At 46.9% G+C, this 23,281-nt stretch overlaps 1 long non-coding RNA gene across 1 annotated transcript; it reads left to right on the top strand.

Moving 5' to 3' along the window:
- The first annotated feature begins 1,766 nt into the window (after positions 1–1,766).
- On the top strand, positions 1,767–19,401 carry LOC137335022 (uncharacterized). The gene is made up of 4 exons (XR_010966306.1): positions 1,767–1,827; positions 8,698–8,733; positions 11,488–11,526; positions 19,379–19,401. It is a non-coding gene; the product is annotated as an uncharacterized lncRNA (long non-coding RNA).
- Positions 19,402–23,281: the final 3,880 nt, after the last annotated feature.

Raw genomic sequence — 23,281 nt, 5'->3', positions numbered from 1 at the left:
GTATCCTTGTGGAGCTAGGAGGAGCACTCTTCCTCCTCCTCCTCCTGACCCCACAAGATAACCTTACAGAAGGAAAATAAATGGAACTTACCTGGACCCTGACATCTTAATATTTAAGGGGCCCCTGCCAGCCTGCGGAGGGCGGCCATGGCACCTCTGAAAACCCGGGAGTTAAAATGGCGGGAGCTTAGATGCCTCGGTAACGCAGCCTGCCATTTTAAACCTGCACGCACCTTTCCTGTCATGGGGACAGGGTTAAAATCGGACCTAATGGTTTGATAGATTTGCATTTCTAGATATGACAGGCCTTTGATCTGCTCCCTAACTGTGCACATGGATTGCAAACAAAAAACATGTTGCACACTCAAGATACATTCCCATTTTCACCAATAATGGATCCGGCTCCCATGGAAACCGCAGGGCAAAGAACTATGAGCACTTAACATTGGATAAGTCCCTCGTGGGTGAAGGCCCTTAACACAGGGCACCAGGACGGTTGAAAAGAGCAGGCGAGCGCACAAAGTAAATCAGTTAGCTGTCATTAGTTGACGCCAAGCTTGGGTTTTGAAGGTTCTCAGAGGAAGGAGAAACTGAGGGAGGTGAGGGGTTCCACAGTTTTACGGTCCTGAGAAAGAATGAGTTGGACTAGGAGACGGTGCATGAGTTGAACAAAGTGAGGATGGAGGGAGGAAGGAAGGAGAATATATCCTCCGGACATATCTGCAGCTTGAGAGAGGAAGAAGAGGTGAAAGGTCACTGGAACACTGACTATAGCAAAATCAACAGAAAACAGAGACAAGAGAGGCTGCAATAAAGAGAAAGGCTAGAAGTGAGAGACAACAAGCTTGTTATTATATTCTATCCAGGAGTGCGAGAGTAAAGTGGAGTACACCGAGGGATACATAAAATCCAAGGTAACTGCAGGGTAAACATTTATTAGGGGTTTAACAAATTGAATTAATTATTAGTTGATTAATTAACCAAAGAAGAAAGAAATTAATTGCATTAATATAACGCTTTTAATGACCTCAGGACGTCCAAGAGCGCTTTACAGCCACTGAAGTACTTTTGAAGTGTAGTCACTGTTGTACTGTCGGAAACACAGCAGCCAATTTGTGCACAGCAAGATCCCACAAACAGCAATAAAATAAGTGACCAGATCATCTGTGTTAGGTTTTGATTGAGGGATAAATATTGGCCAGAACATCAGGAGAACATCCTTGCTCTTCCTGAATAGCACCATCTTTTACATCCACCTGAGAGGGCAGATGGGGCCTCATCTGACAGTGTAGCACTCCCCCAGTACTGCACCGGATTGTCAACCTGGAATGAGACTCGAACCCACGACCTCTGACTCAGAAGGGAGAATGCTACCCACTGAGCCACAGCCGACACGTAACCAGGGTTCTGGTATGGGTCTTGATTATATTTAAAAGTGATGCACTGACTATAACCCCCAATATCTGATACAGTCCGTGATTTTGTGTCACTCTATGATGGCAGTCAAGTGACTTACATGGGACTACACTGAGCTTTCAATGTCTTTTCTACATTCAGTTCCAGTGGCTTAGTTCAGACTGGATGCGCACAGAATGGATCGGTACAGAATGGATCATTTCAGACTGGATCGGTACAGAAAGGATCAGTACAGAATGGATCAATTCAGACTGGAGTGGCACAGACTGGATTGGTACGGACTGGATCGGTACGGACTGAATCGGTTCGGACTGGATCGGTACAGACTGGATCGGTTCAGACTGGATCGGTTCGGACTGGATTGGTACAGAATATATTGGCTCACACTGGAGTGGTGAAATCTGCAAACGGGTATGTAATTTACTGTAATTCGTCAGTTTCAACATTTGATAAACTGAGAATGTTTTAACTTCAATTGTGGGGAAAGGCAGCTCCCAGTGTGGTACAGAGCCACACAAAGCAGAAAGTTACCAGTTTCTACCTCCAGTCTGTTCGGAGTTAGCTGATGTCACCCAGGATGCCTTTGGGGATGCTACAATTGACCTCAGTTCCTCCAGCTAGATAAGGGGCGCAAATACCAATCAGCGCTCCTGTACCTCAGGCCTCCTGCTGAAATGTGGACATGTCAGATGAGGACAGGAAAAGGCTTGGTTGTGATGCCCCCACAGTTGAATAGCTTGACAACCTGCAGCCGCTAGCTGCGCCTATGAAAATTGGCCGCCATCGAGATACTGTCAGCTGGCACTTGTGGAACTGTACACCAGCAAAGAATCAACGCCTTCAGTAGAGGAAGAGTCACTAATATCGCCCGGCACGATTATAACCAACGAGAGGTTTTTATTCAGCGCACTGTCAGATCCCTCTAATATCATAGATTCTTACAGCACGGAAGGAGACCATTCGGCCCATCATACCTGGGCCAGCTCTTTGAAAGTGCTATCCAATTAGTCCCCCCACCCTCCCCCCCCCCCCCCCCAACCCCGGCTCTTCCTTTTCAAGTATTTATCCAATTCCCTTTTGAAAGTTACTACTGAATCTGCTTCCACCGCCCTTTCAGGCAGCGCATTCCAGATCATCACAACTCACTGAGTAAAAAAAATTCTCCTCATCTCCCCCTGCTTCTTTTGCCAATTATCTTAAATCCGTGTCCTCTGGTGACTGACCCACCCGCCGGAAACAGTTTCTCCTTATTGAGTCTGAAAACACCTCATAATTTTAATCACCTCTATTAAATCTCCTTTTAACCTTCTCTGTTCTAAAGAGAACAACCCCAGTTTCTCCAGTCTCTCTCCACATAACTGAAGTCCCTCATCCCTGGTACCATTCTGGTAAATCTCCGCCACACGCTCTCAGAGGCCTTGAGCACAGAAAAAGGCCATTCAGTCCAACTGCTCTACATAGAAACATAGAAAATAGGAGCAAGAGTAGGCCATTCGGCCCTTCGAGCCCACTCCGTCATTCAATATGACCATGGCTGATCCTCTATCTCAACACCATATTCCCGCTCTCTCCTCATACTATCCTCTATCTCAATACCATATTCCCACTCTCTCCCTATGCCGGCGTTTATGCTCTACACGAGCCTCCTCCCTCCCTACTTCATCCAACTCTATCAGCATATCCTCCTATCCCTTTCTCCTTTATGTGCTTATCTAGCTTCTCCTTTAATGTATCTATACTAATCGCCTCAACATCTCCTTGCGGTAGCGCGTTCCACATTCTTACCACTCTTTTGATAAAGACGTTTCTTCTGAATTCCCTATTGCATTTATTAGTGACTATCTTATATTGATGAACTCTAATTTTTAACTCCCCACAAATGGAAACATTTTCTCTATGTCCACCTTATCAATCCCTTTCATTATCTTAAAGACCTTTATCAGGTCATCCCTCAGCCTTCTCTTTTCTAGAGAAAAGAGTCCCAGCCTGTTCAGCATTTCCTGATAAGGATATCCTCTCAGTTCTGGTATCATCGTTGTGAATCTTTTTTTGTACCCTCTCCAGTGCCTGTATATCCTTTTTATAATATGGAGACCAGAACTGTGCACAATACTCCAAGTCTGGTCTAACCAAAGTTCTATACAAATTTAACATAACTTCTTTGCTTTTCAATTCTATCCCTCTAGAAATGAACCCTAATTCTTGGTTTGCTTTTTTTTAAATGGCCTTATTAAACTGCAGCGCTACTTTTAGTGATTTGTGTATCTGTAACCTGAGATCCCTTTGTTCCTCTACCCCGATCTTTCCCTCTCCGCCGATCTCCCCATCCTCATCCCCCCCTGATGTCCCCTCGATCTTCCCCTCTCCCCCCATCTCCCCCTCTTCACCCCCCCATGCCCTCCCAATCTTCCCCCTCCCCCGATGTCCCCCTGATCTTCCCCTCTTCCCCCCCCCCGATCTTCCCCCTCCCTCCCTGATCTTCCCTTCACTTCCCCACAATCTTCCACTCTCCTCCCGATCTTCCCCCTCCCTCCCTGATCTTCCCTTCACTTCCCCACAATCTTCCACTCTCCCCCCCCCGATCTTCCCCCTCCCACCCTGATCTTCCCTTCACTTCCCCACAATCTTCCCCCTCCCTCCCTCCCTGATCTTCCCTTCACTTCCCCACAATCTTCCACTCTCCCCCCTCCGATCTTCCCCCTCCCTCCCTGATCTTCCCTTCACTTCCCCTGATCTTCCACTCTCCCCCCCCCCCCCAATATTCCCCCTCCCTCCCTGATCTTCCCTTCACTTCCCCACAATCTTCCGCTCTCCCCCCCGATCATCCCCCTCCCTGATCTTCCCTTCACTTCCCCACAATCTTCCACTCTTCCCCCCCCCCGATCTTCCCCCTCCCTCCCTCCCTGATCTTCCCTTCCCTTCCCCACAATCTTCCACTCTCCCCCCCCCGATCTTCCCCCTCCCTTCCCGATCTTCCCTTCATTTCCCCACAATCTTCCACTCTCCCCCCCCCCCTCCCTCCCTGATCTTCCCTTCACTTCCCCACAATCTTCCACTCTCCCCCCCCCCCAATCTTCCATTCCAGTGCCAGATGACACCTCATTCACTCTCTTTCTCTCCCCCTCGCCCCCCCCCCCCCTCGGAATTGCAACTCCTGTCAGCAGCCAGCCTGTCAATCACCATCAATTACATTGCGACTGCATCGGAAACGATAAGTTTTTTTAATTCGGGTTTGCCACGCGCACCATCACCCCCCTGCCCCTGCCCCTCCCCCTCCCCCTCCCCCTCCCCCACCATCTGCCAACCCACCACCATTTCAAAATTGAGCCCACGGTGTTTCATTATTGGCTAGTTTATTCTTGTTTTTTTAGAGGAATATATTTCTCCTGAACTCTGTTGATCACCGTTTTAAGTATTTCCCACTGCTGTTCTCTCTTTTTGTCAATTTTTTTTTCCAGTTTACTGCCCTATTTCCATTCTCATCCCATCAAAATTAGCTTTTTTCCAATCTATCACTTTGGTCTTTGTCTTACTTATGTCTTTCTCAATCATTTTTTTAAACCTTATTATGTTGTGATCGCTATTGCCTAGATGTTCCCCTAGGCTTATTTCTCTTATCTGTTCTGGTTCATTTCCCATTACTAGATCCAGCAGTGATTCCTCTCTTGTTGGGCTTCTCATATACTGGGTAAGAAAGGAGTCCTGTACACACTGTAAAAACTCCATTCCCTTTTCTCCTTTCCCGATCTCTTCTTGCCAGTTTATTTGGGGGCAGTTGAAATCTCCCATGATTATTATTCAATGTTGTTTACTAACTTCTTAGATTTGTCTATATATTTCATCCTCCACTTCCCTTCCACTATTAGATGGTCTGTGGAATATGCCTATTAACGTGATTGATCCCTTCTCATCCTTTGTCTCAATCCATATGGATTGTTTCTATCTTAATGTTACTTATGTCCCTTTTTTCTATTGCCCTTATTTTGTCTCTAATTAGTACAGCTACTCCACTCCTCCCCGTCTTCCATCCCTATCCTTTCTAAATACATTACATCCTGCAATATTTAACTCCAGTCCTGTTCTTTATGTAGTCGTGTTTCAGTTATCCCTACTACATCTGGCTCCTCACTATGAATTATTGCCTCCAGTTTGTTTCGGATGCTGTGCACATTGCTGTACAGGCAATTTCATTTGTTTTTAATAATTGTTCCCCTCACTTTATTTTTTACAGTCATTTTGTACTCATGTGCTCTAATTGTATTTGTTCCCTGACCATTTGTGTTACCCTTGTTCCTTACCTTGGTCTGACCTTTACTCTCATCTCCTACTTCTTTTAGCTTCAGGCTTATGTTATTTTCACCAGGATATTGCTCAGTGCACTTTCTGTGAGATTCGATGCCTTTCAGCCAGCGAAGGAGCTTACTTCCACTGATTGTGCTGAGCCCTTTGTTAAGCTGCTAACCACATATTTAATCAGCTGAAGCCCGCCAGCTTCGACTCGTTCTCCTGTGAGGCACATGTGCCCCGAGTGCTTTTTCTTTTGATTAGATCAGGTAAATATGTGACAAGCCCCACGTACCCAGAGGACTTTGCATTTGCTCCCCACTCTAATGGCTGCTATTCTGTTCTTTACAACTACAACTTGCACTTATAAAACGCCTTAAACCTAGCAAAACGTCCCAAGGCTCTTCACAGCATGTAATCAGACTGAAAAACTAGCACTGAGTCAAAGGAGGAGCCATTAGGGTGGGTGACCAAAAGCTTGGTCAAAGAGGTAAGATTTAAGGAGGGTCTTAAAGGAGGAGGGGTGGAGTGGCAGAGAGGTTCAGAGAGGGAAGCCCAGAGTTTAGGGCTCAGATGGCTGAAGGCACAGCCGCCAAGGGTGAGGCTATAAAAGTGGGGGATACACAGGAGGCCAGAGTTGGACTTACAAAGAATAAATAGAAGCCCTGTGCTTGTTGGAATAATTATTTGCTGGAATGATCCTGGCTGTTCCCTTCATACCACCTATCACCAGCTACAAAACACACGCGTGCACCAAATCATGGGACAGGCCAGGAGACTTTTCAAAACTGTCAATGTGCCAGAACTCGAGTGGTGTCTTAAGAGTGAATTAATCAGGAAAATACTGAAAACACACGGCAGGCCCATCAAAAAAGAGGAAAGGCGGGTTAGTGTATTGGGTAGAGAGTCCTTGTTGATTTGAGAAGTGATGCACTGACTGCTATCTCGGTGACTGACACAGTCTGTGCTGTGTGCCACTGTACAGTGCGAGTCCAGTGACGGTCACAGTCTGTGCTGTGTGCCACTGTACAGTGCGAGTCCAGTGACTGTCACAGTCTGTGCTGTGTGCCACTGTACGGTGCGAGTCCGGTGACTGACACAGTCTGTGCTGTGTGCCACTGTACAGTGCGAGTCCAGTGACGGTCACAGTCTGTGCTGTGTGCCACTGTACAGTGCGAGTCCGGTGACCGTCACAGTCTGTGCTGTGTGCCACTGTACAGTGCAAGTCCGGTAACGGTCACAGTCTGTGCTGTGTGCCACTGTACGGTGCGAGTCCAGTGACGGTCACAGTCTGTGCTGTGTGCCACTGTACAGTGCGAGTCCGGTGACCGTCACAGTCTGTGCTGTGTGCCACTGTACAGTGCGAGTCCGGTGACGGTCACAGTCTGTGCTGTGTGCCACTGTACGGTGCGAGTCCAGTGACGGTCACAGTCTGTGCTGTGTGCCACTGTACGGTGCGAGTCCAGTGACGGTCACAGTCTGTGCTGTGTGCCACTGTACGGTGCGAGTCCGGTGACGGTCACAGTCTGTGCTGTGTGCCACTGTACGGTGCGAGTCCGGTGACGGTCACAGTCTGTGCTGTGTGCCACTGTACAGTGCGAGTCCGGTGACGGTCACAGTCTGTGCTGTGTGCCACTGTACAGTGCGAGTCCGGTGACGGTCACAGTCTGTGCTGTGTGCCACTGTACAGTGCGAGTCCGGTGACCGTCACAGTCTGTGCTGTGTGCCACTGTACAGTGCGAGTCCGGTGACCGTCACAGTCTGTGCTGTGTGCCACTGTACAGTGCGAGTCCGGTGACCGTCACAGTCTGTGCTGTGTGCCACTGTACAGTGCGAGTCCGGTGACGGTCACAGTCTGTGCTGTGTGCCACTGTACAGTGCGAGTCCGGTGACGGTCACAGTCTGTGCTGTGTGCCACTGTACAGTGCGAGTCCGGTGACGGTCACAGTCTGTGCTGTGTGCCACTGTACAGTGCGAGTCCGGTGACGGTCACAGTCTGTGCTGTGTGCCACTGTACAGTGCGAGTCCGGTGACGGTCACAGTCTGTGCTGTGTGCCACTGTACAGTGCGAGTCCGGTGACGGTCACAGTCTGTGCTGTGTGCCACTGTACAGTGCGAGTCCGGTGACCGTCACAGTCTGTGCTGTGTGCCACTGTACAGTGCGAGTCCGGTGACCGTCACAGTCTGTGCTGTGTGCCACTGTACAGTGCGAGTCCGGTGACGGTCACAGTCTGTGCTGTGTGCCACTGTACAGTGCGAGTCCAGTGACTGTCACAGTCTGTGCTGTGTGCCACTGTACAGTGCGAGTCCGGTGATCGTCACAGTCTGTGCTGTGTGCCACTGTACAGTGCGAGTCCGGTGACTGTCACAGTCTGTGCTGTGTGCCACTGTACAGTGCGAGTCCGGTGACGGTCACAGTCTGTGCTGTGTGCCACTGTACAGTGCGAGTCCAGTGACGGTCACAGTCTGTGCTGTGTGCCACTGTACAGTGCGAGTCCAGTGACTGTCACAGTCTACACCGAGCTTTCAATGCCCCTTTTTCTCAAACTTCACTTCTAGCGCTGCCATTGGCTTAGCCCAGACCGACGCGGCACGGACTGACCTGGTACAAAAAGGGTTGGTGCAGAATCGATTGGTTCAGACTGACTGGGTACGGAATGGATCGGTCCAGATTGGTGCGGTGCAATCGGCCAACAGGTATGTAAATCGACCAGCTTCAAAGTCGGCTCCAAGTTTGTTAACCGAGGATGTTTTCATTTGGAGTGGTGGGTTTGAGGCACAAGAGGAGCTGAGCACATTGTTTAGTATAACAGCAAACAGTTTGTCTTCTCTCGATGTCAGGCCCCAGTCTCCCTCTGCTACTCTCGGCCCACTCCATTTTTATTCCTTCTTTATTTCTATCCTAACTCCTGAATCATGTGATCTGAGATTGTATGAATTTCTTTTTGCCTGCTGTTTTCTTATACTGATTTTTTTTTAAACTGTGTTGCCTTTCAGGTTCAGTGATACATCTAGTTTGGTTCAGTCAATAAGGTAAGTGCACTGCATCTAAACCCACAGATTATTAAAAATCATGCTTAGGGCTGCATTTCCTGTGCACGAGCCTTACTTCCTGTTGTCACGATTTTCAGTCACACTTTACTGTTGTAAGTATCTATGTCAACATTTCCCATTCAATTTTGCTGTGACAGGTTCTGGCCACTAGGTGGCTCTTTGAACTCTGCCACCATCTTGTATTTGACAAAAAAAATCTAGTCATAGGGTAGTAGAAATCTGGAATTCTGTCCCCCAAAAGGCTGTGGATTTTATGTCAATTGGAGCTTTCAAGACTTAAATCGATAAATTTTTGTTGGGTAAGGGTCTCGAGATATGGAGCAAAAGTGGGTAAATGGAGTTGAGGTGCAGATCAGCTATAATCTAGTTGAACGGCAGAGCAGGAACGAGAGGCTAAATGGTCTACTCCTGTTCCTATAGCAATAGTATGGTTCAGCATTCAGGACAAGGAAGCTGAAGGGGAGACAGGATGTGGGAAAATTGGAGTGAGAAAGGCTGAACAATATTTCACAGTTCTGATATTGATTTTTTTTCTTGAAGGGGGGAGGGGGAAAATTTAGTTGAAATGCCCTTATTTGGTCACCCAGCAGGAATTGATGTAAGTTATCTAGATGAAGGCGTGATAACCAGACAAGTCCAATGTTTGAGGGTGCAGTAGTACCCATCTCTTGAAGGGGGCGTACTATTTCTGACGCTGGGTTACCCTGAAAATTGACCATCAGTTGGGATCTTCGAGTGGCACCTGGGATAAAAGAGTTTGCAGAAAAATGCGATGCCACTTTAAATTATGTAGGAGTAACAAATTCAAAGAAAATCCTCACTGCAACCTCCCCCACCCCGTGATTAGTTGTCATGCGACTTGTGCAGTTTTACCGCCAAGAGCTGAGTGAATTTTGTAACCACTTCACCGTGTTTTCCTGGTTGCACTATATAAAAATGTTATTTATTATTATCCATCAATCATTACAAATCTTGCGTCAGGCTGCACTTCTTGTCCATGAGCTTTACTTGCTGTGGTCACGCCTTTCTATCAGCGATAACTATGGTAAGTTGCTATGTCAACATTTCTCATTCAATTTTGCTATGACTACTGTCACGGTGTAGTTGCAGGTTCTGGCCACTAGAAGTCTCTCTGAAGTCTTTCTTTAAACTCAGTCATCATCTTGTATATTAACAATATAAGTAATTGATACAAATTAGAAACAGTAATGGTCCCTGCAGTGAGCCCTGAGGCCCTCAGTACATCTCCCCGCTTTGACATAACTCTACTATTGAGTACTCATTGTTTCCAACCCTTCAAAAGTTTATTATCGATTCCCAGGGTTTACCCTGGATCCCCGCAACTTTGAGTTTAATTAATAGCCTAACTTTATCAAAAACCCTTTGGAATTCTAGATATACCACGTCATAGGGCTTACCACAGTCCACTTGGGTTGTCACTCCATCAAAGAAGTCAAGCAGACTGATCAGGAAGGATCTTTCCCTTCTCAATCCATGCTGATGTGGCTGTTTACCAGGTTATAATTGAAAAATACTCAAGTTTACTCCTGATAATTGATTCCATTTTTTTTAAACAAAGAATGGAAGACTAATGGGTCTGCAGCGGTCCGTGTTTTCCCCTTGGAGAACAGTGTGAAGTACTGGAAGGATTTGCAGATTACCGTTCTGACAGGGTGGCATTGTCGTTGTTTTTGTATCTTCACACTCTTCCCTTGGAGAGAATAATGTGATGCATTGGAAGGAGTCGCAGGCTCAATAACAATCTGACAGGCCGTGAACTCTCCTTCCATGGCCATCACCATCTTTATTCCAGCCTATAGGGTGGTTAGTCCTTTATGGCAGGAAGGTTTGATGAGCTCCCAGGGCGATGGGGCTACCCACACCCACACCCACTGGACACCAGTATCCGAGAATTCAGTGTCAGAGCTCTCGTCTCCACTCACTGGGACTGTCTGGAGTGGGGTTCGAACCCTGCACCTTCTGACTCCGAGGGGGGAATGCTACCATTAAGCCAAGGGCTCGTTCCAAGCCCTGCCATGTCCAGACTCTTCCTGCTTTGGTATTTGATAAAAGGTGTGAACACTAAACTACTCTTTAGGGGCAAGGTGTGTGAGGAGCGGAACAAGGGATTGGAAGGAAGGGAGACCGGGAAGGGGAGAGGGGGAAATAGGAGAAGGATAAGAGGGTAACTGATTCTGTTTGTTCACCTGACACGTGTTGAAGTTGACTTGGAATAAATTTGGCAAGGCCTTTAAGACTATCCATTTTACAGGCCCTTCCTCGTGTTTATTAAGCTATAAAGGAGAAGGAGCGACTTGAGGGGAAAAAAGTTTAATTTAACCTTTTGGTAAAAAACTGATCAGCAAAGGGGCTGGTTTCTTCTTCAACATTTGTACAAAGTGTCCTTATTCTGTTATAAATACTCCCATTGGGTCAAGTCGAGAGCTTACAAGGGATGGTGGGTCACTGAGTTGACCCCAAGCCCCCATTGTTCTCCTGACTGCACTATTACCAGATAGTACAATAGAGCATCAAGGTCAAGAAGTACCCCCACAATTTTAGGGATTGGGGTCAGCAGAGACGAACCGGAATCCTTCCCGATACATCGGGAGACTTTTTAAGATAAACCCAGAGATCAAAAGGACCTGTGGGGTAAAAGAGCTAACTGAGTCTCTCCGTCCCCCACTCCCCTCACACAGCCACCTTCTAACACGCCTATCATTGATGTTTCAGGAGCAGATCGTCAACAAATTTTGTTCAGTCGACGGACAGGTACGTGATTTGAAATGGAATCTCTATTTATTTCGCTTGCCCGCCTTCTCCGATTTCTATTGTAACTTTTCTCAAACTAGCTTCAACAACCCTGTTCCCTCTGGTCCTGCTGCCCTGTGGTATTTTTCCAGGTTCACGTTCTCCATCTCATTAAGTATCCTGAATACCCCTGTGGAGAGTCCTCTCTGTAATATCTCTTTTTGAAGATGAATGGTTTGTGCCTGGCTGATCTTTACTCGTAGCCCCATCTGTAGTGTCAATGATCAGCTTCTTTACTCTTCTCTGCACTGCTAGGACTTGGATGGGCCTCTTTATCGTAAGCAGTCCTGCAGGTGCAGCCTGAACTTGGTATTTACCTTAGTGAAGCTGCCAGTTTCGAGCCATTACGAAAAGCAGACTTTAAGTTGTCAGTGTGGGTTGGATTTTTGTAGGTGCCAGAGGAGAAAGAAGGGAGGTGTGATCCAATGTACTATCGCTTAGTGATGCCTCATTGAACACACTAACATTAAAAAAGCCACATGCTTAGATGAAGATCCTAATCTCAGACAGCTGTGTGATACATCTGTGACCGAAGCATTAACCATCTGGCTGCCTTTCTAACCATAGAATCTTACAGCACGGAAGGAGGCCATTCAGCCCATCGTGCCTGTGCCGGCTCTTTGAAAGAGCTATCCAATTAGTCCCAACTCCCCTGCTCTTTCCCCATGGCCCTGCAAATTTTTCCTTTTCAAGTATTTATCCAATTCCCTTTTGAAAGTTACGATTGAATCTGCTTCCACCACCCTTTCAGGCAGCGCGTTCCAGATCATAACAACTCGCTGTTAAAAAAAATGTCTCCTCATCTCCTCTCTGCTTCTTTTGCCAATGATCTTAAATCTGTGGACTCTGGTCCCAGTGGAAACAGTTTCTCTCTATCTACTCTATCAAAACCCTTCATAATTTGGAATACCTCTATTAAATCTCCCATTAACCTTCTCTGCTGTAAGGAGAACAACCCCAGCTTCTCCAGTCTCTCCACATAATTGAAGACTCTCATCCCTGGTACCATTCTAATAAATCTCCTCTGCACCCTCTCCAAGGCCAAGTGTTGTGCCCAGAATTAAACACAATACTCCAGCTGAGGCCTAACCAGTGATTTTTAAAGGTTTAGCATAACTTCCTTGCTTTTGTACTCTGTGCCTCATTTATAAAGTTTTCACAGAACCATAGTGTTCCAACATAGAAACAGGCCATTCAGCCCATCAAATCTGTACCAATGCTTTTCACCATATGAGTTAGGGGGAGGTTGGGTAATTTTCAGAGGGGAGAGTGAGACACAGCTGACACCGTTAGTCCCACAGTTAGTTCTGTTACTCCCTGCACCCTTTAATATTCCTCTTTTTCCAAACTACCTGATTCCCTTTTAAAAGTACACGGCTGCAACAACAGCGGGTGGTACAGAGTTCCACACTTCAACCACCTTCCATGTAAAGACATTTTGGGGGAAAAATTGGATAAGGGTCCATTGCAGGCGGGGGTCGCACGATATGCTAGTACCCCGTGCCCGATGGACCCTGTGCAGGCAGGACGCAAGTTTGGCCCCACGGGAAGCCTTGCCTGCAATCAGCGTTCCTTTCCAGGCCTTGCACATGGAATCAATGCAATTTGCACTTTCCACCACTAGAGGGAGCTCCATCTCTTAAAGGGAGGATGTTTCTTAGAAATCTCTTAAAGGTAGCTGGTACCTGTTATTTGATGAAAATAACAGTCTACTATCTGCACGGAGTCTGAACAGAGATCAGACATCGCACACGTAAAACACAGATGCAGGTCCCATCCCTATACTTACACACTGATGAGTTACGTTAAAACATTGAATAAAGGCTGCGCACTACTAAATCCCACATCCTCCAATCTGCACACCAGACCTCACCAATCTGCCGATCTGAGTTGGTACCAGGTCTGTGAGAGTGCATGCACCAAGGGTCTCTGCTGATGCACTAGAAACCTTGGGTGCAAGAGGTGGACAGAAGGAGGGACATCCTATATCCGCAGGGGGGGGTGGGAGGGGGCAAGAGGCCCTCCAGACATATACTCAAAAGGCAGTAGGAGGCAGAGGGGGACGAAGTCAATGCCAGATGCACAGCATCATGAACATGGATGCAGTGCAGGAAGAAGTTCAATGCTTTTACATGAGTGGTCAAGGTGAGTGAGGTCAACTGTCAAGTGGCGTCTCCTACCAACTGCACCACACACCCCCATCCCCCACATACCAATAAACTCTTTCCATCAGTACTCAACTCTTCCAATAAGATGCTTCCTCTCACCCTTACACATTACCACTGTTTCATGCCGCCCACCCACAACTCACAGGTCACACACACCGGCAGCTATTCAACCATGACAGGCACATCACCCAGGCACACGTCCTGCTTTCTTGCAGGAGAAGGTAGCGCATATCAAGAGGCAGCAAGTGGGAGTGGCATTTAGCTCCTCAAGCCTGTTCCACCATTCAATGAGATCATGGTGGACCTGTGACCTAACTCCATATACCCGTCTTAGCCCCATATCCCTTAATACCCTTGGTTCACAGAAATCTATCAATCTCAGATTTAGAATTCACAATTGAGCCAGCATCAACTGCCGTCTGCAGAATAGCGTTCCAAACGTCTCCCACCCTTTGCATGTCGAAGCATTTCCTATCTTCACTCCTGGACGTCCTGGCTCTAAATGTTAGGCAATGCCCCCAGTCCTAGTATTCAAGTATAGGAGACCTCCAAAAACAGTTACAAATGTCTCGGCAGCCAGAAGCAATAATCCAGCCACTAATCTGTAAATCCTGCATGGTCCCTTTAAATAGCGCCGGTGGGGGGCTCCTCCAGGCATCACGTTCAGATGGTCGGGATTAAGACGGTGCGTTGAGTTGAGTGTTAAGTCCCAAAATGGTGTCTATCACTTTAAATCAGCGTTGCACACTGATTGAAGCCATTTCCTCCCTACGTTATCTGCGCCTGCGCTAACTCCTATACCAAGATGGCGTCTGGCGCACCTCACGCAGGAAACGTGTGTGCGCATCCAAGACGCCATCTTGTATGTCGGAGAGGCCGTGTAGCGCCGAAACAACGGGAGCTACACGGCCCAATTTAGTGCCCTTTATTTCTAACCCCTTTTAATTCCTTTTGAGATTATTTTCAATTTATGCCCCTCATTATATGCCTCGCCGATCAGTAGGAACAGTTGTTTCTATTTACGTTAATATAACCCTTCATAGTTATGAAAACCTCTACCCAATCGGCCCTTAACTTGCAGTGAGATGTGAAATCATTTGGTGTGTTTTGAAGATTGAAGTTTCAAGTAGTGATCTCAATATAAATGAAATATTCCCATGAGCTCCCCCTGCTGCCGCAGTGGATGTGTTACAATTCAGACTTTCTCCCAGCACAGAGTTCAGATCTCCTGACAAACAAAAGCTGAGGAACCGGAGCTGTGCTTTAAGTTATGGGAATCCTTTTGAGTTTTAACCATGGCCTTTGAAGTATTGAAGCAAGTTGAGAGCAGAGTAGAACTCACACCTTAAGGGAAAATTATTAATGCTGGGATATTACTATCTTCCTGTAAAGATTGCCATCAGAATGAATTTGCCTATTTTGCAGTCTGCTGTGTTAACACTTCAAACATCTAGTCTTAACACAAACAAAGGGAATCCAATCAGCTCCGACAAAGGGAATGCATTTAACTCCGACAAAGGGACTGCATTCATCACAGGCAGAGGGAATCCATTCAACACAAAGGGAACCCATTCAATACAAATGGAACCTATTCAACACAAAAGGAACCCATTCAATACAAATGGAACCTATTCAACACAAAGGGAACCCATTCACAAAGGAAGATGGTAGTGGTTGTTGGAGGCCGATCATCTCAGCCCCAGGACATTGCTGCAGGAGTTCCTCAGGGCAACTATCTTCAGCTGCTTCATCAATGACCTTCCCTCCATCATAAGGTCAGAAATGGGGATGTTCGCTGATGATTGCACAGTGTTCAGTTCCATTCGTAACCCCTTAAATAATGAAGCAGGTCGAGCCCGCATGCAGCAAGACCTGGACAACATCCAGGCTTGGGCTGATAAGTGGCAAGTAACATTCGCGCCAGACAAGTGCCAGGCAATGACCATCTCCAACAAGAGAGAGTCTAACCACCTCCCCTTGACATTCAACGGCATTACCATCGCCGAATCCCCCACCATCAACATCCTGGGGGTCACCATTGACCGGAAACTAAACTGGACCAGCCATATAAATACTGTGGCTACAAGAGCGAGTGACTCACCTCCTGACTCCCCAAAGCCTTTCCACCATCGACAAGGCACAAGTCAGGAGTTTGATGGAATACTCTCCACTTGCCTGGATGGGTGCAGCTCCAACAACACTCAAGAAGCTCGACACCATCCAGTACAAAGCAGCCCGCTTGATTGGTACCCCATCCACCACCCTAATCATTCACTCCCTTCACCACCGATGCACTGCAGCAACTCGCCAAGGCTTCTTCAACAGCACCTCCTAAACCCGTGACCTCTACCACCTAGAAGGACACGAGCAGCAGGCACATGGGAACAACACCACCTGCACATTCCCCTCCAAGTGACACACCATCCCGACGTGGAAATATATCGCCATTCCTTCATCGTCGTTGGGTCAAAATCCTGGAACTCCCTTCCTAACAGCACTGTGGGAGAACCTTCACCACACACACTGCAGCGGTTCAAGAAGGCGGCTCACCACCACCTTCTCTAGGGCAATTAGGGATGGGCAATAAATGCTGGCCTCACCAGCGACGCCCACATCCCATGACCGAATAAAAAAAAATTCAATACAAATGGAACCCATTCAACACAATCAAAGGGAACCCATTTATCACAAAGGAAACCCATTCAACACAATCAAAGGGAACCCATTTATCACAAAGGGAACCCATTCAACACAGACAAAGGGAACCCATTCAACACAATCAAAGGGAATCCATTTATCACAAAGGGAACCCATTCAACACAAAGGGAACCCATTCAACACAAATGGAACCTATTCAATATGACAAAAGGGAACCCATTCAACACAGACAAAAGGGAACCCATTCAACACAAAGGGAACCCATTCAACACAATCAAGGGGAACCCATTCAACACAGACAAAGGGAACCCATTCAACATGACAAAAGGGAACCCATTCACCACAAACAAAGGGAACCCATTCAACACAGCCAAAAGGGAACCCATTCATCACAAAGGTAACCCATTCAACACAGACAAAAGGGACCCCATTCATCACAAGGGGAGCCCATTCACCACAAAGAATCCTTGAAGGACAGATCTCTCCCAATGCCGCAGTTATTGTTACCAATACCAACAAGTCAGGGGATCAATCCTGGTTCAATGAGGAGTGTAGAAGAGCATGCCTGGAGCAGCACCAGGCTTACCTAAAAATGAGTTGCCAATCTGGTGAAGCTACAACTCAGGACTACATGCATGCTAAACACGGAAGCAACATGCTATAGACAGAACTAAGCGATTCCACAACCAACGGATCAGATCAAAGCTCTGCAGTCCTGCCACATCCAGTCGTGAATGGTGGTGGACAATTAAACAACTATCGGGAAGAGGAGGCTCTGTGAACATCCCCATCCTCAACGACGGCAGAGTCCAGCACATGAGTGCAAAAGACAAGGCTGAAGCATTTGCAACTATCTTCAGCCATTAGTGCCAAGTGGATGATCCATCTCAGCCTCCTCCCAATATCCCCACCATCACAGAAGCCAGTCTTCAGCCAATTCAATTCACTCCACGTGATATCAAGAAATGGCTGAGTGCACTGGATACAACAAAGGCTATGGGCCCCGACAACATCCCAGCTGTAGTGCTGAAGACTTATGCTCCAAAGCTAGCCGCACCTCTAGCCAAGCTGTTCCAGTACAGATACAACACTGGCCTCCACCCGACAATGTGGAAAATTGTCCAGGTATGTCCTGTCCACAAAAAGCAGGACAAATCCAATCCGGCCAATTACCGCCCCATCAGTCTAGTCTCAATCATCAGCAAAGTGATGGAAGGTGTCGTCGACAGTGCTATCAAGCGGCACTTACTCACCAATAACCTGCTCATCGATGCTCAGTTTGGGTTCCGCCAGGACCACTCGGCTCCAGACCTCATTACAGCCTTGGTCCAAACATGGACAAAAGAGTTGAATTCCAAAGGTGAGGTGAGAGTGACTGCCCTTGACATCAAGGCAGCATTTGACTGATTGTGGCACCAAGGAGCCCCAGTAAAATTGAAGTCAATGGGAATCAGGGGGAAAACTCTCCAGTGGCTGGAGTCATACCTAGCACAAAGGAAGGTGGTAGTGGTTCTTGGAGGCCAATCATCTCAGCCCAGGACTTTGATGCAGAAGTCCCTCAGGGCAGTGTCCTAGGCCCAACCACCTGCAGCTGTTTCATCAATGACCTTCCCTCCATCATAAGGTCAGAAATGGGGATGTTCGCTGATGATTGTAGTGTTCAATTCCATTTGCAACCCCTCAGATAATGAAGCAGTCCGAGCCCGCATGCAGCAAGACCTGGACAACATCCAGGCTTGGGCCGATAAGTGGCAAGTAACATTCGCACCAGACAAATGCCAGGCAATGACCATCTCCAACAAGCGAGAGTCTAACCACCTCCCCTTGACATTCAATGGCATTACCATCACCGAATCCCCCACCATCAACATCCTGGGGGTCACCATTGACCAGAAACTTGACTGGACCAGCCACATAAATACTGTGGCGACAAGAGCAGGTCAGAGGCTGAGTACCATCCACAGGATGCACTGCAGCAACTCGCCAAGGCTTCTTCAACAGCACCTCCCAAACCCGCGACCTCTACCACCTAGAAGGACAAGGGCAGCAGGCACATGGGAACAACACCACCTGCACGTTCCCCTCCAAGTCACACACCAGCCCTACTTGGAAATATATCGCCGTTCCTTCATCGTCGCTGGGTCAAAATCCCGGAACTCCCTTCCTAACAGCACTATGGGAGAACCTTCACCACACGGACTGCAGCAGTTCAAGAAGGCAGCTCACCACCACCTTCTCAAGGGCAATTAGGGATGGGCAATAAATGCTGGCCTTGCCAGCGACGCCCACATCCCATGAACAAATAAAAAAAGTCAGATTGTGCAGCCAGGTACATGTAGAGGTAATCATCTCCACAGAATCAATAACTTTGCCCAGAGATACCACAGGCTGAAGCCAATTGTTAACATCACATTTACCCCGTCTATCCAAAGTCCTATAAAATATGATAAAAATTCCCTACTTTTCACAGGTAGAACCAGTTAGGCGAGAAAGCCCCTTGTGTACTAAATTAGCTGATCTCGGTTGGGACTGTCGATGAGGCTACTTTTATCCTCCAAATCATCCGGGGTTCTCACCCTGAATGACTGTCCAGGGATCCTTGCTATTGAGGATGTGATGCCCCCATAGTCGAAGAGCCTGCTGATATTCTGATATTGACTAGTGGCAGCCTACATAGATGAATGTCCCCTTGGGCGAGGTACAGGAGAGTGAGCAGTAATTTAGGAATTGTGCCCAACATGAGTCACCGCCCTCAGGAGAGAACATTGGCAGAAAAACACACAAATGAAGGGATAGACACCATGCAGTGAAGTGGGCTCTAAGAATGAAACACACACCCTTCAGAGTACGGCAGGTTCCTTCCTGGAGCTCGTGGTCTAGGCCTCAGTCTCAAACTCGTGCATGTGTCTTCCAGCAATTGTGACGTTCTCTCTGCGTAGGGTCAGGAGTGGAGAAGGACTAAAATCTTTGATACTTTGTTCTCACAGAATTATTCAAGTTGTTTCATCCACTTCGTCAGTCTCCAGCGAAATCAGTGAGTACACTTCAGCCCAATTTCTTTTTGTCTTTTTTTGGTGTATTTCAGAATTAATCATTTTGAGAGTACAAGAGGGCAGAAAAGTTGGAGTGGGGGAGGTCAAGGACATGTCAAAAACTCCCAATCTCAAAAGAAACGATCAATCGCCTGTTAATTAACCACAGGGCCTTTTTCAGAGGAATTGGCCTCCAGTTGACTTTTGGACCTATTTTGAACAATTAGACTGAGTGGCCTTAAAGGGACACAGATCCACCTTAACAGCAGAATACTACCTTGTGTGTCACAGTATGTGATGAAGCTCGTATTCTTTCAGAGCAGTGTATCCTCCAAAGTGCTGTGAGCAACGTCACAGGAGATCTGCCAGTACCATCGAAAGACTGATTAACTCGGTATTTCTCTCATGGGTGTCTGTGGGATGTTGCTGTGCACAAAATGCCTGCAATGTTTGCCTACCTTAAGGTGTCATTCTCTTCAAAATGTCTTTCTCTTCAAAATGTCTTGGCATGATAAGGCACCAACGATATAAATACAAGAAGCATGTTTTCTTATTTTATCCGCCCTGTCCTCCTTATTTTGCGTTGCATGCTGACATTATGTTCCTCTACTCTAATCTTTAGGTAACCATTGAGCATCAATCCCAAGTTTTGATTCAAGTTGGAAACTGTACAAGATCTGTTTTTTTTGGGTAGTTGAAAACATTGTTTAAATGATGCTACTAAATAGATAATTTCCTCATCAGGTAAGATCTGTACTGCAGCAAAATAGAAAACCGACTGCTGATATATTTATAGTCACAATGATTTTAAAAAATGGCAACCATAATTATCTATCTTGATGAACAGGTATTTTGACTGGAATTGTTTTGCGTTTGTACATTATTGTATAGATTAGAAAAAAATCTGAAGATGATATGCTATAATTTAACGCCAAATAAAGTTGTTTTGCCAAATTAATGACTAATTATTTGTGAAGTATAATAGCGCATGGATTCATAAAGGGACAACAGCACCGGCTTCACTTATATAGTGTTTTAATGTGAAGAAACATCCCAAATAAGGAAAATGGATGTTCACAGACTGTCAGTTTTGCACATTTCTGGAAAGAGCTATGCCATTCCTTTTCACTGATGACACTGTGGTGATGGCACTCACCGAGGGATCTCGTGCAGTCACAAGAGGTACATGGCCCAGTTGTTGATTTAGCCGCAGGTCCTGGTAGATGCTAGTTTTAGCCTAGACACAGTCCTTCGAGACCATGCTGCGAACGGCACTTTGATCATTCTTATTTTCCTCAATGACACCAAGAGCTTAATACAAGTTAAACTTGCGGCAGGTGCTCCTTCATGGTTCCGAACTCTTGGACATGCAATAGAGGGACTTTCTTCTATCCAGTACAAAATCCAGCATCAAGCTCTGAGGTAGATGTGTGGCAAAGAAACAGAAATGGAGACGGGTCTTGCCTACATTGACCTGTTGCTAAGGTGCTTGGAGAGTCAGCGTCATGGTAACGCCTATCTCCTTGCCAATAGGCCCTCGCATGACAACCTGGATTAAGCAGTTGATGATGAGTAAGCCTGATCTGCAGGATTGGACTTGGACGTCTGGAATATCAAGCTGGCCGGCACAGCTCAAGTTGTTCTATGTTGACCATTGCACCATGGTGAAGGCAGATGTCCATTGTATAAGCTGCTGAGAAACCCCGAGAATTGAGAACTAAGGTATGAGAACATACGCTCGTATCTGTCCAGGGTTCAATGCTTAACATCATGCAGAGGACGTCCCGCGCCACCGTTGGTGAAACCACTGTTCATTGGGATCTGGTGTGTGTCTATGCTGTGATCGTGGATCATTAGGAGCACACTCTTCGATCTCATGTTGAGTTGTGCTGCTCCTGAGGCGCTCCTAGTACCTGCTCTGTGCCTGGTGAGGGCTCAAACTCGCATTTCTTAGGTGTCCAATGGTCAACTAATGACTATCTTCCTGGCCAGGGGAGGTAAGCAGGGGGTTTTCCTGGGGTTGAAATGGCTCCATTAGGACAGCCTGTCAATGGAAGATTGGAACTGAGTCAAACCTTTGTGGAAGACTTGGTCAGCTCTTGATGCTTGACTAGCCAGCCTGGATCATTGATGGGACTTGGAGGGGTAGATCTGTCACTGATGGCTGCGATTCTTACCACCTGGCGTCAGTTAACAGTGCAAGCCAATACCCTAATGAATAGGATGGTAAATCATAGAATCATACAGCACAGAAGGAGGCCATTCGGAAATACCCTTTGCTGGCAAGTCCCACAGAACATAAGATTCTCACCTTCCAAAATCAGACAAATGTTGTGGTGATTTTCACCCACGAGATGGGTTTCAGTAACATACAATACACACACAGCCACTTTGAGGCTGCAAGCCGTCGCAGGCTTGAGACAATTCCTGCAAAACAGAGCTCACAAAAGACTGGGCATCTGGCAGAGGCCCACTGGGTTTTGACTGACAAGCCTCATCAGACCTATCACACCCCCCTTTCTCTATTTGCCTCTTGGCTCTACATAAGAACGTAAGAAATAGGTGCAGGAATAGAGCATACGGCCCCTCAAGCCTGCTCCGCCATTCGATAAGATCATAGCTGATCTTCCAACCTCAACTCCATTTTCTTGCCCGATCCCCATATCCCTTGATTCCCCTAGAGTCCAAAAATCTATCTATCTCAGCCTTGAATATACTCAACGACTCAGCATCCACAACCCTCTGGGGTAGAGAATTCCAAAGATTTACAACCCTGAGTGAAGAAATTCCTCCTCATCTCAATCTTAAATGGTCGACCCCTTAGCCTGAGACTATGCCCCCTAGTTCTAGACTCTCTAGCCAAGGGAAACAGCCTCTCCGCATCTATCCTGTCAAGCCCTTGAAGAATTTTATATGTTTCAATGGGATCACCTCTCATTCTTCTAAACTCCAGAGAATATAGGCCCATTCTTCTCAATCTCTCCTCATAGGCCATCCCCTCATCCCAGGGATCAATCTAGTGAACCTTCATTGCACCACCTCCGAGGCAAGTTATCCTTCCTTAGATAAGACCACCAAAACTGTACACAGTACTCCAGGTGTGGTCTCACCAACGCCCTGTACAATTGTAACAAGACTTCCCTTTCCTCTGAGTTTGTCCATCTCTCTCTCTTTCCCCACCCCCCCACACCCATTCGAGATCCTTTTTTGTTCTTTTTCCATCCCAGCTCATTATGCCCAACCACCACACCATAAATAGAATCTCACAGCACAGAAGGCGGCCATTCGGCCCATCGTGAACGTGTCAGCTCTTTTTGAAAGAATTATCCAATTATTTGCCAGCCACTCCCTTGCTTTTTCCCCATAGGCCTAAAAATGTTTTCTTTTCCAGTATATATCCAGTTCTCTTTGGAAGGTTATTATTGAATCTGCTTCCACCGCCCTGTCAGGCAGCCCATTCCAGATAATACACAATGCATCATGCTCTTTTCCCCCCCCCCCCCTGTTCTGGGGGACTTTTCCACTGAAAGCACTTTCAACAGCGAGTTAAGAACTGAGGTGGAAGCTCCAGAAAGGGTGGGGTGGGGTGGGGAGAGGAGCGTTATGAACTACAATGAAAAATAAAAGTTAAAAAGAAGATAAAAAGAACTGAAAGGGCGGGAATGTTAGGAGCCAGGGTGGAATGTGCAAAAAAGGTTTAAGGGCTATAAAGGGGTGGAAAAAGGCACTATATAAATGCAAGTAGTTGTTGTTGTATGGGTCAGGCACCAGGATTGGGGCAAGGGGGAAAATAAGTTTAAAGGGGTCAAAGTGGGGGAGGTGGGGAATGGAAAATCCAAACAGCCTTGGGTGGGCAGG

The sequence above is a fragment of the Heptranchias perlo genome, chromosome 18 (assembly GCF_035084215.1).
Source record: "Heptranchias perlo isolate sHepPer1 chromosome 18, sHepPer1.hap1, whole genome shotgun sequence".
Taxonomy (NCBI): domain Eukaryota; kingdom Metazoa; phylum Chordata; class Chondrichthyes; order Hexanchiformes; family Hexanchidae; genus Heptranchias; species Heptranchias perlo.
Note: the sequence above shows the minus strand (reverse complement) of the source record. Positions and strands in the feature narration are given on the sequence as shown.